Source organism: Panthera pardus, unplaced genomic scaffold (assembly GCF_024362965.1).
Source record: "Panthera pardus isolate Hobbes unplaced genomic scaffold, ASM2436296v1 HiC_scaffold_7, whole genome shotgun sequence".
Classification (NCBI taxonomy): Eukaryota; Metazoa; Chordata; class Mammalia; order Carnivora; family Felidae; genus Panthera; species Panthera pardus.
In genome coordinates this window covers 68,478,533-68,496,660 of record NW_026527002.1, presented here as the reverse complement: position 1 = coordinate 68,496,660, position 18,128 = coordinate 68,478,533, and the positions used below count along the sequence as shown (strand labels likewise).

At 45.8% G+C, this 18,128-nt stretch overlaps 1 long non-coding RNA gene across 2 annotated transcripts; it reads right to left on the bottom strand.

The window, feature by feature from the left end:
* Positions 1-1,248: 1,248 nt before the first annotated feature.
* LOC109273144 (uncharacterized) lies at positions 1,249-18,099 on the bottom strand. Of its 2 annotated transcripts, XR_002082848.2 has the most exons (5): positions 17,991-18,097; positions 8,672-8,884; positions 6,822-6,940; positions 4,035-4,190; positions 1,249-2,360 (listed from the first exon to the last, which is right to left on the bottom strand). It is a non-coding gene; the product is annotated as an uncharacterized LOC109273144 (long non-coding RNA). The 2 variants fall into 2 exon arrangements; XR_008419880.1 differs by lacking the exon at positions 8,672-8,884 and having other exon boundaries at positions 17,991-18,099.
* Positions 18,100-18,128: the final 29 nt, after the last annotated feature.

Sequence of the window (18,128 nt, the reverse complement as noted above, 5' to 3'; positions counted from 1 at the left end):
CTTTGTCTGAAAAATTGGTTTTGTGTAGGGGAGGCAATATATCACCTCTAAATACTCTGTCCATTTCCCTTGCAGCTAGAAGTAGTTATATGACACACAGTTGAAGCCTTTAAGAGGGATATACCAATTGAGGAGGTAGACCACATCCCTTCCACTTTCCGCCTTCCTTACTAGAATATAGATGTGATGACTGGAGCCACAGCAGCTCTTTTAAGACCAGGTGTTTTTACAAAAAGGAAAAAAAATCCCAAAGACACCGGACCTGATATTGTTGAGCCGCTAAGGCAATGACAGTGACCATCTACCTCCAGAATTGTTGTCCGAGAAAAACAGAAAATTGGTTTCAAGACACTGTTTAAAGTGAGCTGCTGTTTCACACAGCCAAATCTGATTGTAAGAGAAAGGAGTTAGATTTCTGTCACTTGTGACCTGACCAGTCCTGATCAGTGATCTGGTCTTTCCCCTACGGAGTCCTGTGGTCGGCTCTCCAGGTACCTTTAAGGTACATTGCTCTCCCTTCTCTCTGGCTCATGTGCCAACACAGTCATTTCCCTCTTTCACCTTAAAACAGGAAAAATAGGTAAATATTTTCAGAAAGTACTTCATTAAAACCCAAAGAAAAACACAAATAATTGCAAGAAATATAAACAGCATGAAATTGCCCTGTTCCTATCACATCTGATCCTCAACTCAACAGTTAAGCTTTCTGAGCCCCCTACTCTAGTCTCTTTATGGCAGTGGTTCTCAAAGAGGAGTCACCAAACTAGAAGCATCAGCATCACCTGAGAACTTGTTAGAGATGCAGATTCCCAGGCCCTACCCCAAACCTATGGAACCCAAAGCTCTGGGGATGGGGGCTAGCAACAAGTGTTCGAACAACGCTTGCTGGTGATTGTGATGTAGCCAGGGTTGAGAACCACGACCTCATGATAAATATTTGCCAATATAATAAGACAATAGCCCGAGCTCCTTTTTTTTTCTCTTTTTTAAATTTTTTCAATGTTTATTTACTTTTTGAGAGAGAGAGAGAGGGGGCACAGATGGGGGAGGGACAGAAGGAGAGGGAGACAGAATCCGAAGCAGGCTCCAGGCTCTGAGCTGTCAGCACAGATCCTAATGTGGGGCCTGAACCCATACAACATCATGACCTGAAGGGAAGTCAGACGCTCAACCGACTGAGCCACCCAGGCGCCCCCCCACCCCCACCCCAAGCTCCTTTTCTTTAGACAGTATCGGGGAAAGCCTAGGGTTTGGAATCAAAGAGAATCTGGTGTCACATTGTGAGTCTGCTATATTAGCTGTGACATCCGGGGCCAGCTGATTAACCCCTAACTTCGTTATGGTCTTAAGTTCATTCGCAGGTAAAATTCACTACTTGTTAGGATTGTTTAAGACCGGCAAAATGCCTACCCACCATCCGGCCCAGGGCAGGTATTAAATACAGCCAGGTAACTCTGCCTTTAAAGCCTGCACCTTGGTTCTGTGGCCACAGGTCAGTCCAGCAACAAATGTTTGGTACCTGCAGCCAAATTACTTTCAAAACTAAAAAAGAAGTTCCATAAGTCCAGTTCAAATCTCCCAATGCTCCTACTAAATACTCCCCTTCCAGCCACGTGCCAAGACGAAGAGTCCACCTCATTTCTTAACTGATTTTCTGGAATTACCGGCACTCATCACGCCCCAGTGGTCTGGTCTTTCCTGGCTGAGGTGGGAGAAACAGCCCCCCTCTAGGGCATTTCCATCCTCCGCACCTCAGGGGCCTTCCTTCAGTCTACTTCTTTCTGATGAACCCTAAACAGCCTTTAACTGTATTATAAATACTTTGCGAGTTAATCACATTCAGAAACAATCATCTGCTCGGAGGAACCAGTTCAGGAACAGCGGAGTGTAAGACAGACACTTGACCACAGTTTATTTTTTAATTTATTTTTTCTTTAAGTTTACTGTTTTGAATAAGGAATCCGCATCCATGATTAAAAGATGCAAAAAATATAAAAGAGGATATTATGCAAAATTATTCTCTTTCGTACCTCTGGCACTCAGATCCCTACCCAGAGGCAACTATGCTTCCCAGCTTTGTGAATGAACTTTCAGAATAGTCTACGTAAGGAAAAATCATGGGGAAAAAATATATAGTGATATATATATATGTATATATATATATATATATATGCGCATATATATATACGTATATATACACACACATATACATTACTCTGTTTTCCAAAAAAGTAATATATTATACATACCGTCTGCACCAAGAATATGGAAAGCATGGGCAGAGGAAGACTGAGTAACAGAAGACATTCGTAATCTTCAAAGTCCTCTATGGGGATGCCGGCGAGTTTGGATGATATCATCTGCAACGTAAAAGAATCTTATCCTACGTCTCTTGTGTCTCTGGCTACACACACTCTCTTGATGATTGTATCTGTGTGTGCATGAGTGTGCACGTGTGTGTGCCTTACTCTGCAAACCCACAAACACGACCACGCCATCTTTAAGACCACGCCATCTTTAAAATCAGACCAACGCCGGCCTGGTCACTCATCCGTTGCAGGTTAGACTTCTAGGCTCCGGGATGAGTTGCCTCTTGAAGGCCCTGTGCTACTGACTGGCTCCCTATTCACTTTTCTCACACCCAAGGCTGTGTACTGGGGACTCACACGTGACGTTGCTCAAGCCTTGAAGCCCAGTCTGCCTGACTGCACACCTCCTCCTCCTGCACCTCTGACGCCACTGACGAGCAGCTGATGGGATCTTAATCTGTCTCTCCCCATGTTTTACAGTTGGGGAAAATGAGAGGCAGGTCCAGGCCCAGGGAAATGCCCAAAGGCACACGGATAGCAATATACCCTGGCTCAGGACACTGGGATCAGCTTGGGCTTTGCTACACAAGAGCTGTGTTTTCTTGGTTCTGGGGCCTCAGTCTGAGTATCTGGGAAGGGGATGATAATAATTACATACAGAATAATTAAGATTATAAAAAATATATATGCAAAACACTAAATAATGTACACTGTAGAATAATAAGCTTTCCAAATTTTAAGTTGCACCGCAATGTTTTTTAAAGAGGTTCAAAAACAAACAGAAAAAATGGGGTGCTTGGGTGGCTCAATCAATCAGTTAAGCATCAGACTCTTGATTTTGGCTCAGGTCATGATCTCCCGGTCTTGAGATGGAGCCCCGTGTTGGGCTCCATGCCGGGCATGGAAGCTGCTTAAGATTCTCTTTCTCCCTCTCCCCAACTCATGCATGCACACTCTCTCTCTCTCTCTGTCTGTAAAAAATAAACAAAGGGACATCTGAGTGGCTCAGTCGGTTGAGCATCCGACTTCAGCTCAGGTCATGATCTCGCGGTCCATGAGTTCGAGCCCTGCATCGGGCTCTGTCCTGACAGTTCAGAGCCTGGAGCCTGCTTCAGATTCTGTGTCTCCCTCTCTCTCTGCCACTCCCCCGCTCATGCTCTGTCTCTCAAAAATAAACTTAAAAAAAAAAAAAAAAAGAAGTGGAAGGTATGGGAGAGACAGCCAACTAGTTCCTGGAGCCCAGTGAAGGCTTCCTTCCCTGGAGGTATGATGAGCAACTAGGAACACCGGACACTTACCTACTTGCCGTTGACGTTGTAAAGGGAGAGCCAGGGCGTACGTGACTGCTGCACCAAGGCCAAGCACGAGGTGAAACAGAAACTCACATTTCCAGGCATGTCTCCTCAATCACGCCCAGGGATCCCACAGAGCTACTCAATGCCACCGCAGCGCTGTGGTCACTTTCATTTCTGGGCTTCCAGATGCACAGGAACACAAGAGTCCCCCTCCTCTGCACCCAGGCCGGTCCTTCCACCTTTCATACTCAGGCCCGGGCATGACCGCTAGATGAAGTCTCCAGAGAAATAAGCCTCTGAGGATAATTTGTCAAGCACGCGATTCGGCGGCAGGGCAGGGAATCTTTCCTGACTTCTGCAGATAGGGGCTTACATCACAGCATGAAATTTGTTTACCCTTATCTTAGCACACAAGAACAAATTATCTCACCCTCGTTATAAATCCAGCAGCACTGCCTCTGTGAGGAGGTTTCCACGTAAATCTCCAGCAAACTCTACTTGGCTGACTGTTCCCTTTGTCTGCTGCCTTTTCCTGGCCCCAGCTCACAGGAACGTTAGCCTCACCAGTGGACACGCTGGTTTTCATCTGTAGAGATAACAGAAGAAAAGAAGGCAATCCAGCCGTGACTCTGAAACCTGACAGAAATCCCACCAGGCAGAGCAGAGCGTGTGTCCTCTCTCCCAGCTGAACTGCCATGGGTCCCTGACCCAGAGAGTGCCACCAAGCCCCAGTGAGATCTGCCCTCAACCTTCTGGGAAACCAGAATTTCCCAGTTTGCAGGGCCCCTTGTAGTCTTACTTGTTCAGGATGGGGGCTAGTATGAACAGATGGTCCTGAGTGGGGTGAAGAACCTGTCCAAGTGGGTTTTAAATGGCCTCAGCGGCCATTTAAATAACATAGATCAAACAGGGGAAGGGGGCCATACAGCTAAAAAAAAATGTGACCGTTGACGGGGTTTTGGGGTGATGGTGGGATTCGGAGCCGATGGTCAAGAAAGAATGCTTGAAGATGTCTTTGGTGCAAAAGGTGACTTTATTAAAGCATGGGGACAGGACCTGTGGACAGAAAGAGCTGCTTTCTTTCTTCTATATAGCTTCAGGTTCAGAGGGGGTTAGGGACAGTGTAAGTCTGTAAGGAATTTTGGAAGCAAGGTTTCTAGGACCTTGAGAAGCTAGCTGTTGGTAGGAAAATGTCATTTATTACTGTTTAGTAAAACCTCAGTCATGAGACCCTTCAGATGTATATCAGGGGCCATATGCATGGAGTATAATTGCCAGCATATACTTGGGAGTTAAAGATAAAGGAGATTTGCAAAGGAATTTTTATGTGTTTGAGGAGACTCACAGGATCCTAGGGGGGTCAGGATAATGTTAAGCTAAAATTCCCTTTTGCCCCTAGCAAAGTGTCATCATCGAGGCAGCTGAGCTCCTAGAGGAAGGTCACTCTGCCTGTTTCAAGGACTTGTCAATGGGCTGTAGGCAGTAAGGAAATTTCATTTTTCATTTGCCTTTGTTTCCGCATCACCATGGCCAGCACTCAAACCCCCTTACATCTTGATGAGGGTGTTATTAGGGCTCCAGGAAACGGATTCTATAGGTTGCTGGAGATTAGGCTATGGATAAGATTGCCTTTTTCTTGCCCTTTACTCAATTATCTGTAAACTGAAAAAGAGACTCCTATCAGTTTAACCATTTATTTTCTGTCCTTTCCTTTGTTCTTAGGCAGCGGGAGTGACTGAGGAATATCACATATATTTCACCCTCGGGGGGGGGGTGGCGGGGGAGGCGGGTAGGCAGCAGTGCTGGCTTGCGCTTTGCCCTCTGCTTGCCATATGCTCCCTTATCAACCATCAAAGTAAACGTCCTTGGCCTGGATGCTTAGGCCTCAAAGACAATAGGCTGGCTTAGAAAAAAAAATTTTTTTTTAATCATTAACAATAACAATAGCTCCAGAGCCATTACCTTACAATGCAGGGCTCAGTAGGGCTCAGCTCATCTGGCTTTAACTCTCCACGTGTATTACCTGGCAGGGCTCACAGTAGCCCAGAGAGGGGTACACTGTTCACACTAAGGAACTGAAGCACAGAGAGGTTAAGTGAGATGCCCAGGGTCACACAGAAGTAAGAGATAAGAGCTTGATGAAAGCAGGTGGTCAGACTTCAGAGCCTATGTTCTGAGACAGTGCTTCCTACATGCTAACGTGCACAAGAATCGCCTGGTGACCTTGCTAAACTGCAGGTTCTGATTCAGTAGGTGGACTAGGAAGTGGGGGCCTGGGGGCCTGAGAGCCTGCATTTCCAATGAGCTCAGCTCCCAGGTGAGGACCATGCTGCCAGGTGAAAGACCACACACTGGGAGGAGGGGCAGTCTGACCCAGCACTGATGAGGGAGCAGAGGCAAGCTAGGGGCAAAGCACAGCTAATAACACCCCCACACCCAGGTGTGGTATATGTGATATTCCTCTGGCACTCCCGCTGCCCAAGAACAAAGGAAAGGGGAAAAAACCCAAATGATTAACTGATCGAGATCACAGTCTTGCAAGACAGGAGTCTCCATCAGTTTATAAATATCTTAGTGAATTACAAGAAAAAGACAATCCTATCACTAGCCTAATCTCTAGACACCTGTAGACTCAGTTTCTGGAGCCCCAACACCACGTTCCCCTCCCTAGTGATATGGGGAAAAAGGCAAGAAGGAAGGGTCAGGTAAAATTAAATTTCCTTATAACTGCAGCCCATTGACAAATACTCGAGGCAAATACAGAGTATAACATTTCTCCGGGAACTCCCTACCATCATAATGTTAAAGCCTTACTAGAGGAAAAACACACTTAGCTTCACAATAGCTAGGCCTCTGATGTCTTTTGAGTCTCCTGTAGCATAAGAAAGTCCCCCTAGGGGCTCCTGGGTGGCTCAGTCGGTTGAGCGTCCGACTTTGGCTCAGGTCATGATCTCACGGTTTGTGAGTTCCAGCTCCACGTCGGGCTCTGTGCTGACAGCTCGGAGCCTGGAGCCTCCTTCGGATTCTGTGTCTCCCTCTCCCTCTGCCCCTAACCCGTTCGTACTCTGTCCCCATCTCTCTCAAAAATAAATAAACATTAAAAAAAAAAGTCCCTCTGGAGGCCCCCCTTTTGACCTCACCTCCCCCAACTCTATAAGATATAAACAGTGCAGCCCTTCCTGCCCACAGGTCCTGTCCCCTGCTCTAATAAAATCACCTTTTTTGCACCAAAGACGTCTCAAGAATTCTTTCTTGGCCATCAGGTCCGGACCCCCATCACTCCAAAACCCCATCAGCACTCTAAAGTGGAATGGGAGCAGGTCCACCAACTGTTACCTGTCCACAGGGAAAGAACAAAAACTGGGAGTGAACCACTCGAAATTCTATAACTATTTGACAACTATTGCATATCTGTAAATCTAATAATCACTTTTTAAAAACTAGGGCTTGTACTCCTGTTATTATTTTTACTTCATTCTTCTGGTAATTGGTATCTATGTTCTTTTGCAAAGGTACCATGCACAAAAAGTTAGAAATTATAAACAAAGCAAGCCAACAAAACAAACAGCCTGGTCCTTCCCCACAGATAATGGGAAAATTCCTTCTCGCAATTACAAAACTGTACTGACTCCCCAATCGATGGGAAGTCTAGGACCATGGGATAAATGTCTGTCTTCCCCACCTCAATTTCGCTTCTCATAGGTTCCATTTTCTTGTGGTTTTTGGAGCAGTTCTGGCATATCTAGTCTCTCATGGAGAGGAAAACTGCCATCCATAAATAAAACCCCTCAAGTAATGTGAATTCTGTTTTGTGCCTTCCTACTAGTTTTAGAACATATGCCCAGTCACTCAACCTCTCTGAGGCTCCTTTTCCTCATCTGTAGAAGAAAGCCCACCCACCGTGTGGCAAAATGCGGTGAAATGCTGTAAAGCATGCACAGGGCTTAGTGCAACACCTGGAACTACCATTAGCAATCAATAAAGACCAGATACAATTATTATTGGGGGGGGGGGGGGGGGAGGGAATCTGCAAGAAATAAATTCATAGCAGGTAGTCAATGACTCCACCAGCATTTTTGAGAAAAATACCCCTGACACTCTGCTAGGCACCGGGAAGGCAAGATGCTGTGTTTCTCTTAATAAAACTAAATTAATTTCTTTTCAACTAAGGAGAGTTGGCACCCAATTTCCCACAAAAGTCTACAACTACATGGAGATTTTAATCCTAACCACGAGGCAAGAAGAGTGCCCCGAGGCACCGCAAGATGTGCGATCACCAAGCAAAAATGTAATTATTTGTATTCTACTCCAGAAACTTAGGCAGGTAGGTGAACTAACACAGTTTAGGAAGATTTTCAATAACAAGGAAGGAAACAAAGCAGATTTTATTTAACCTTCGGTTAAGCAGAAATCCAGCTAACTAGAGATGGTCAAGGTGGAGTGTTCCTAGTTAAAGGCTGTCATATTCTGCCAGTAACTCATTTACATAATGACCCAGGAGGGAAGAGCCCCTGGGGCTTGTGGACAATGGAAGGAAAGAGGCTGAGTACAGTATTGGTAAATGTTGATCCAGTCCCTGACCACTTGGGCAGGAATTTGTAAATCACGAGGTGAGGGAAATTTGCCAGCTGGAAATGGGAATCTTTTCGACCTTGCCAAAATGGCAGACTTCTTCACGCTCAGGTTTGGTGTCGTGTTGAAGTGCCTACGGGGATGTAGCGATTCGGTACAGCACGCTGAAATCCAATTTATTTATCATAGTTGGCATGTCCCCAAAGCTCTAATGACTCAGACCCTCCCACAGTAATACGTTCATTTGTCAAATTAGTCAGGGTCCCCAGGTTGTTTCTTTTTGCCTCTCCCTGGGCTATCCTGATATAGAAAGTTCAGGTTCCTTTTCCCAGTGGGGCCAACTTCGATCAGGCTGCTACTGAAATCAGTATGGGTGTGCTAAATCCTAAGAAACCAGTCTGAAAACCTTGAGCTAGCTGCTCCGGGTAAAGCATGCCCCACTTAGAGGAGGAGGAAGAGGAGAAAGAAACACTTAAGGGGTGCATTTTGCCTTACCAAGAAGCTCCTTCCTGTTGTTGTCACATCAGTGGGGCAAATAGTGGTTGGAGCACCGGGGTTCCGGGTCCAGTGGGACTTGTATTCAGACCTGTCTCGGTCCATATTCTGTTGGTTGGCTGCTTTGCCAGCTCCGTGATAGGGACGGGTCCCTTTAGATGGTGCACTTTCCTCAGCTATACAGTGAGTATTAGACTCCTGATAGAACCTGCCCTGTGAGGTTGTGAGAAGGGTTAACCAGATAATGATTACAAAATTACCACAGTCCCTGGCACAGAATGAATTCTCCTGCTACCTCAGAGATAGGATCTCATCATTTTGCTAGTTCATAGTAAAGAGTAGTATAACACACTGTCCCAAAAGATGTCACTTTGGCACAAGGATTGAGTTGAAAGCAACTGAGAAGAAGCAGATATAAGAAAAGTTCTCTGCCCTCTACCTCTCTGCCTGAAAACAGAACATAAATCCCCCTCGTTAAGGTGTCCCCTTTCCCCACTTCCTGTACCACTGGAGTTAAGATGGCACTGAGGAAATTTCCATTAGTTTCCCCATATATTTGCCTTCCCACAATTTGCTTTCCCTAGAAGCTCAAAGTCCTTTTTCTTTGTCACGTCACTTCTCTACAAAATTACTATACTTTGCTAAGATGTTATACAAGCCCAGGTTCCAACCACCCTTTTGATCTACTCATCACAGAGCACTCCTGTGTAGATGCGTGAAGCACACGTTAATAAGCTTTTATTTGTTTTTCTCTTGTTAATCTGTCATTTGCCAGTCTAATTTGAGGACCCCAGCCAATGAACCTAAGACAGGTAGAGCAAAATCAGTTGCTTCCTCCCCTACAATAGCTATGTACGGAGTGATTATAGCTTCTCCAGTTTGCAAACGCTAGGTAAACATAGCTATATAAGCTTATATGACTTATCCTTTGGGCTCAGTCTCTAAATATACTTCGTCTGGCATCCCCAACTGCGTTTAGGACTCTGAAGACAAAGGCTTAATTCTATGCATTCATTAACCCGTTACTTAAAAAAAAAAAAAGTTTACTAAATACCTCCTGAGCTGTTCAGTAGATGCTAGTTGGTGTGATGGAGCCGTGAGCATCCGAAGGGCAAATATTAGGTTTTGTTCCCTCTGCATAGCAAGGGAGAACAACGGATGGCATAAAGTAGGCATTCAATATGGATTCCTGGAGCTGCACTGCCAGGCACAGGGGCTCACCGCCATGTGGAGCAGTGCACATTCAGCCCCTGCCACAGGGCCCAGGGCAGGGCTAGCCCGCAGGTGGGTCCTCACCATGTAGAGGGAGAACTCCATCCCATCTTTCGCTCCCGTAGTCTAGTTCGAGAACTCAGCCACCAAACTGGCAATCAACCCCAATGCCGTGAACTTTAGCAAAACCCTTTCTTGATATTTGTTCTCCTTAATAGGTCCTTATTGTATTCCTTTCTTTGTTTTTCTTTTCTTTTCTATTTCTCCTACTTCACCCATTTTACTCCATCTACTTCTTCCTGGTTCCCCTTCACACCTGGGTTTTACAAACTGAACACACACTTGAAACTCAAAATCATTTTTTGGAAGAAATGCTTCTCCTGAGTCACACCAAATGAGAATATCAGGCTAATCCAAAGAAGGGTGTATTTACTCAGCACATATTTGTTAAGCATCTACTGTGTGTAGGACACTATACTGGACGACGAGGGTTCAATAGTGACACATCAGTCTAGATTCCTTGAGACACAGGCAATGATGAAATAAGCAAATATAATCACTACTGTAATAAGTGTTATGTAGGAAACAAACAAGCTGAGGAAGGGTGAGGTGTGTAACAAGCTAGTTAGCAAACCCCCCTCTAAGGACTTGAGTTAATTGGAGGCATAAAGAAGACAAAGGATTTAGCTTTGTTTAGAGTGGAATTCTAGAACATTCCAGGCCCAGGGAATGGATCTGTCAAGGCCTGAGGTAATCACAAGCCTGGTGTTGACAGGAAACCAAGGACTGACGTGGCTGGGACATACGTAGTGGGTAAGTGGGAAACTGAGAGGACATGATGTCGGAAGGGTGACAAAGAGTCAGATTCATGAATGAATGCAAAGGTAACAGGTGAGGGCCTCATCACCCACAGGTGGGACCAGGGGGAACGTGGAGTATGAAGACAAAGGAACTCTGCCATACTGGTTACTATCTGGGCCTGCTGGGCAGCTAGCTCGAGGTTACCCCTACTCTGTGGCACTGTTTTATGTCTGACTCTTGACTCCGCAAGGCACTAGCTGTGTTGCCATGGGCAAGATCCTTGAGGATAATGATAATAATGCCTACCTCGTAGGTGAAGGTCTTAGAATGGTGCTATGCATAGTAAGCATCTCACAGACGTTAGCTGCTAGGATCTTATTTATTTGTTTGTTTACTACCACCTCTGTGAATTCTCCATCGTTTGAGGTGTATGTAATCATCAAGCTCAAAGGCTCAGAAACCAACTCTGACAACTCATGGACAGTGGAGGGACTTAGCCCACAGAGTCAGAGGCATAAAGCCAGCCCCTCACCTCTCAGCTTACTGATTGACAAAAGGAAATATAATTATTAAGTCAATTTGTATTCTTTGTAAGCATGTCTTATGTGAGTCCCCAGATGCCTCTCAGAAGGTTGCTTAGCTGGCAGGGAGTAGCACATGCTCAGTAATGTCAATGGCTGGTGTCCGGGCTCTGTAAAAAATATCTTTTGTTTAACCCAGGAGATCTAAGATATCACAATTCCAACATGTAATCACTCAGAAAAAAAAAAAAAAGTAAGATATTTAAATTTTTTGTCATAGTGTAAGATTGGTGTGCATTTTACATTTACAACCCATTTCAGTTCAGACCAGTTACATTTCAGGTGCTCAATAGCCACATAGGACAGGTGGCTACCATGTTGAACAGGACAGAGCTATAATTTCTTGGTGCAATTAGCTGCATTACCTGTGCTTAACTTCTTAATCCCTCTGAAATTCAACTCTTGTAGAGTGCCTGGCACACATAGGTGTTTAGTAAATTTTATAAGTAATTGCTTATCTCTAAATTAAGAACAATCTTTTCCATGTGTCAAACACAGTTCTGGAAGCTGGGGATACCTCAGTGAACAAAACAAGGATCCCTGACTTCATAGAGCTTATGCTCTAATTAGGAGAGGTAATAAACAAAAATAATTAACAGAGAAATTAAAGTAGAATCCTAAAAGGTGACAAATGAGTTGAGTGATCAAGAAATTGATCAGGAAAGAATAAGGGGTATGTATGGGAAGCCATCTGGAATTTTAAATAGAGTTGTCAGGGAAGGCATACGAAGAAGCTATCATCTGAGTTAAGACCTAGCACACCATGAAGATATCTGGGGGGAAATGTTCCAGGTAGAAGGAACAGCAAATGTTAAGGCTGTGAGAGAGGAGCATGCCCATCACAGGAGAGGAATAGTAAGGTGCCCGTGTGTCTGGAGGTGTGCGTGAAGAGGTGCCAGAGAGGTAATGGGGAAGGCGGGCCAGGGCTTTCGGGACTATTTTAGGGACTTTGGCCCTTCTCCAGGGGAGATAGGGAGCCACAGGAGGGTTTTGAGCAAAGGAGTGATCTGGTTTGGCTCATAGTCTCATGGGATTGCTGGGGGCTGCTGGGTTGTGAACAGATTATAGTGGGGTGAGTTCCCCATGGGGTTCCCTTGGTCCCAGGCCTAGAAGTGGCTTGGGGAAAGCAGACAGAAATTGACCAACCAGATTTGTTGAGCCCTGTGCCCCAAATCCTGGGTGGGTGGTCCCCCTAATCTGTCCTGAAAAAAGCCAAGCTGAACAAATGCTGCCTTCCTCTCTCATGTCATCCCTTTTCCCTGGAAGCATGAAGAATGCCCAAGGAAAGAAAAGGGGGTTGGGTTCGCTGTGCTAAAGCTTTTCTCATTATTGACAGCCTTGTCTCCTCTCTAAATATCTCATCCTCCCCATTTTGCACAAGAAGTGCAAAATAAGATTCTTAGAATTTAGACTTTTTTTGAAATCTCTACATTTGGATTTGCAGAGATGCCAATATTTGGATTTATGGAGCTGTAATTTAAGCCAGTCTCTCCCCTGGAACCGCCTGGTGAAATGCATCTTTCATGAGGCTTCTGCAGGAGCCCAGCTACAAGCTCAGACTCCCGAGCACAAATCAAACTCTCCGGTTCAACATCAACAGTATGTTGTCAGGGGCCTCCCAAAACAGCAAGGATCTGGGGGGGACAGGCCTCCGTGTTTTCCCACTGGTGAGCCCTCTTCTGGAAAAAGGATTCAAAGCTTCCTCGCAGTTTGGCCACAGGGTGAATGAATGCACGGAGAGCTGATGGTTTGGGGTGGGTGGGGTGGGTAGCCGCCCCAGAGTCCTTCTCGGGGGCATCTGGTCTTCATACCTACCCACAGGGCAGACTAGCTGTGGCCCAGCCTGCTGGGGAGACCCCGCTCTGATTGTCTGGGGGCGGGGTGGGGGGAGGGGACGCAAATAAAATATGGGAGCCGAGGAAAAGGATGCCACTCCCACTAGGCGGCCTCTGTGATTCCTTCCTTAATCTGAAGGTCAAGGAATAATTCAGTTAAAGTGCAAAACTCCTGCAGGTTTTAAAGCCCAAGAGAGCCAGCCTAGGAGGGTGGGAAGAGCAGCTCACAGGGGGAGAGAGACCCAGCCCTTGCCTCCTGCGGAGGAGCCCATTACAAAAAGAGAAAAAAGAATGAATGCCAAAGCAGGTTATCTGTGTTGTCTTTTTCATGGGCTGGCCCTGCTCTTGCAGTTGCTGCTGTGTGTATACAACCTCACCTCTGTGAGGTAGGTCTGGACTAAAACACCTGACTCACCTTGCTCCTGTCCCATCCCTGCTCCACCCCCGGCAACACCCCACGGACGCCCTTGATTCAGGGAGGGCAATGACATCCATGTAGGGCAGCCAACTGTCCCAGTTTGCCTAGGATACGGGACTTCCCGTGCTAACATAGGGATCGTCTCAGGCACACCAGGACGAGGTGGTCACTCTACATCCAGAGGACATACCAGCCCACACCCTGGCCAATGTCTGAATGAACGTATATGCTGGTGTTCCTCAGGCAGCTTGATGCAGCATGGAAAGTAGACTTGGAACCAGCCGGATTTGGATTTGAATCCAGCTTCTCTCACAGTCAGCAAGATTCAGATCCCTGGGCCTTTGAGTGCTCATCTGGGAAATGTGAAAACACAGGATTGGTATGGAAATTTAGGAAGACCATTCCCACGACAAATGGTTATCCTTTTCCTCCCCATGTTAAAATCATCATCTGGCTCTTACATGATGTGTGAATAATGCCTGGCATCTCCACAGTCTTTAGGGTTTACAAGGTACTTCCACATAAACGGTCTCACTGGAGGATTCATAAGACAAGGAGTAGCAACAGCCCCATTTTAGAGACTGGGAAAGGAGGCCAAATGGAGAACAGAGGCTCCAAGGTCATATACCTGGCAAACAGGACGCCAGCCCAGGTCACCTGTTTCCATTCTGCTACCGCTCACTTCTTACGATCTCAACAAAACCTCAGCAGTGGGTAACAGGTGCAGGTAAGTCTGGGAGTTTCCCCAAATAAGAAGGTGTGGAGGAACCTGTTTTCCAGCAAATTCTCTCAGCTATCTGCTGCCACTGTAAGCCTGGGGCCCAGCCCGGGGGAACAGGCAGAGTTCCAGGCTGCCTAATCAGATAATTCTGCCCTCGTGCTCCTGTTTTCTACATTCTTGGAGTGAGCCATTCAAACCACTACACCTGCAGAGTCTGTGCCCATGCCTTGTCAGGTAGAAATGTCAGCTCTCGATTATTCCCTGCTGCTCTGGACAGGGATACTGTGAGAGTGACTAACTGGCATTCAACACAGCTTGTTTTTATTGAGCGCCTCCTCCAAGAAGGTGTGTGGGATGTGACATTTTGGGTCACTGCCGGGCTGGGGGGATGAAGCTATGGTGTGGCTGAGAATCCAAATGCAATGAACATGTCTTCAGTGAGTGGCTGCTCTTTGGGAAGATGCCTTCACAGGGCTTCATCCTTTGCCTGCCAGGCTCCATTCACATGGAGTGCCTTTTCTCACGCAGCCTGGCCCCTCTACTGGACGTGCATCCTCTCCCATACTTTTCTGGTCCATTTTCCAAGGGCCCTCAAACTTGAAAGCCTCCCACCTCTCTGACTGTACCTCCCAACCCAGCCCCTTGCTCACTGGCTCCTTTCTTTCTCCCGAACATCCCAATTCCTTCCCACCTTGGTTAGGAATGTGAAGGGAATGCCAAGGCCAGCTCAAGTTCCCCTTCCGCAGGAGTCCATCTCTGACCATCTTATCCAAAGTAGGTCACCACCCCAACAGCCTCTCTGTAGCCACAGTTAATCCCATTAGCCTATTTTAGTTTCTTCATGGCCCTTATCTCTCAGAAATCCTAATTCATTGACTTACTTGCCACCCCTCCCCCTGTCAGTGTATAAATGCCATCAGAGAAAGGACTTTTTCTACTGCGTTTTGTCTCTGGTGCCCAGTAAAATCAGCAAAACTCAAGAATTTGTCAAATCTTAAAACAAAGTGGTTATGAGCACAAGCCTCGAAGTCAATGGGACCTGTGAAACTGTCCCGCTTGCTGGGAGAAGTCATCTAGCCTATCTAAATTTAATAGAATAATAGAGTCAAGAGCTCACTGGTCATTGTCATTATTAATCTAGGGTTGTGTCACCCCCATGAGTCCAACACCCTTGATGGCAGGCATTTTGACACTCATTTTTACACCCACATGCCTTGAAACTTCTCAGCACCCTCTACTTCCTCTTCCTTCAGGACATGTCATACTGTCCTAAGAAGTCTACTTATTTCTCTGTCTCCTCCACTACACTGAGTTCCATGGGGACATGAATATGTATAAAACCTGGTTTGGTGCCTGTTGAACTTGTAGAATGAATATGTGGTGGGTAAGACAAGGAGGTACCTAGTAGGTCTTCAAGAAACATGTTTTCAATCAAGCTCTCCCTAGAAAAGACATTTTAAGTACATGAATCAAAGAATAATACCAGGTGGTATATGATCCACTGCTGAATTATATATAATGAAGTGATAAAAGGGATAGTGGTAGAATTTGAATGGCAGAGATGGCCAACACAGAGATTCTCCGGGTCGATCAAGGAACCAGGTAGGTGAGGTGGTAAGACAGGACTGGGGCCAACTGGAGTCTACATCTTGTCTCCAAGGCAACCATCACTTAGTTCTAGCTCTTTGATGTTATCGTGGAACGTGGGCCTGATGGGCTCATATAGTTTTTTCAAGTGAAGTTGGAAATCGAAACATGAGATTTCCCAAGTGTAATTAATTAAATGATTATTGGAGATGAGCAAAGTATGTTTGGGAGCCCTATACAACCTCTGACCAAGATGATCAGATGGCAGTTGGGACCCCCAAACAGGAATTAACAGAAGCTACCCAGGAGGCAGGTGATGGCCAAGGTTCCAGCAATGCATCCATCAAGCATTTATTGAGCACTTACTAAGTACCAAGCAAGCATTGGGATATAAAAATGACTCAGCACAAGTTTTCTCTGAGACTTTATAGTTGGTCAGTTGAAGAAACATTGCTGAGCCACTATCACATACCTGAACAGAGCTCCTCAAGACAAGGGGACAGACATCTAGACAACGAGGTGTGGTTTCCTAATTATTAGATCTTTGTCCCAAAGTGCTGGCAGCAAACTGTCATACCACCGCATCCTTCTATGGATTCTCCCATCCCTAGCCAACCTACCTACCCAGTAGCAGCTAAGAGCAAAGTGGCCTTATCACTGCTGGTGCCTGTTGAACTTGTACAATGAACGTGTGGTGTATAAGACAAGTCTCCCAGTCTAATAGACATGGGATGAGTCACCATTGCCTCTAGAAGCCTAACCCCTCCCTATAAAATGGGTACCTACATTGACACAAAGCTTTCAGGTAACAGCAGCACCTCAGAACATGTGCCTCAGGCTGTTCAGAAAATATTTAAATTTAATCTTCACAGCAGGCACACAGAAGTCTCTTTTTGGTCTAACTTGTACTGTGATTTTAGACTTGCTGAAGGACTAACTTCCATCACAGCCCCACCAATATTGATCGTTCGGGCTCAAAAGGACCTAAGTAGATTGATTTTTTTTTTTTTTTCTCTCTCTCAAACTAAAAAGGATCGCAGTAGCGTTAGTATATGCCTGTTTCCACTGGTTGGTATGCACACTGAATAAATAATAGCGTTACCTGGAAAAATTTAGTTAAAAGAAACAGTGATGGAAAACAGGGTAGAAGAGGTCTTAAATTGCATTCTTAATTCCACCACGCATTAGTCTGGTGTTCCAGTGACTGCCTAAGCTTGTCTATTAACAATGCCCCACCCCCACTCCAATCTAGACATATTCTTTTTTAAAAGACAAAGAACATTTTGGTAACCTGCATCTTAGGTACAAACAAAACAAAACACAAAACACACATACACAAAGAAACAAAAAGCAAAATCAGCATGGAGGAAGTGTCCCCTGGTAGTGAAGGTTAATAGGCAATGCTCCTCTCCTGTCACTTCCTTCTGTAAACCAGCAAATAGGAAATACATCTAGGAGGGGCCTCTGCTAATTTGTTTTTAATTTAAGGACAATTAGACAATCCCTATGTCCCCTAGCCCCAAGAAAAACAAGGAGAGCTGAATGCTTTCTCTCACTACCGGATGACCTGGTAACATTCGAAACAAAGAGATTATGAAATCAACTTTGTGCTAACTTCCAGGGACATCTAATAAATGGAGCGCAGGGCTTGAAAGCAAGCCAGCAACTTAGTCTTTGTTCTGTTTTATTCTGTTTCCTTTCTGTGAACTTTTTTTTCCCGTTCTAGGAACACCTCTAAACTGAGCTGTCCTAGCAAAACATTCTTTTCTGTGACCTCTGGCAAGAAATACAATCTAGAGAAGAGAAGAGAAGAGAAGAGAAGAGAAGAGAGAAAAGAAAAGAAAAGAAAAGAAAAAAGAAGCAAACGTCTGTTTACTACCTAATGACTATTCCTCCCTCTCCAGGTACTCTAGGAAAGAAGAGGAGAAGAAACACAACAAACACCAAACTCTTATTTTCTCTCTCATCTCTGCAAAGGCAGGTGGCGTATGCCTTCCAATTTCTTCTTAAAGCCATCAGCTGGGAAAAATACAAACTGAGCAAGCAGCAAAGACCCCCCACTGCAAGCCTTTGCTCTAAGAAGGCAAGTAGGGTTCCCAGTGGCCAGCGCAGACGGCGGCGACCAGTGTCAACCAGCCCGCCCGCCCGCCGGTTGATTACTTACCAGTTGGATTTAAACCCGCTCCGACGTGGGGGCGTGGTCTGGGCGGAGCCTCGCGGCCCGGGTGGGCGGGGCGGGGGCGGGGATCCCGGAGGCTCTGCGCCGTGTGGGAAAGACCTGGGCTCCGGGAGCAAGCGTCTG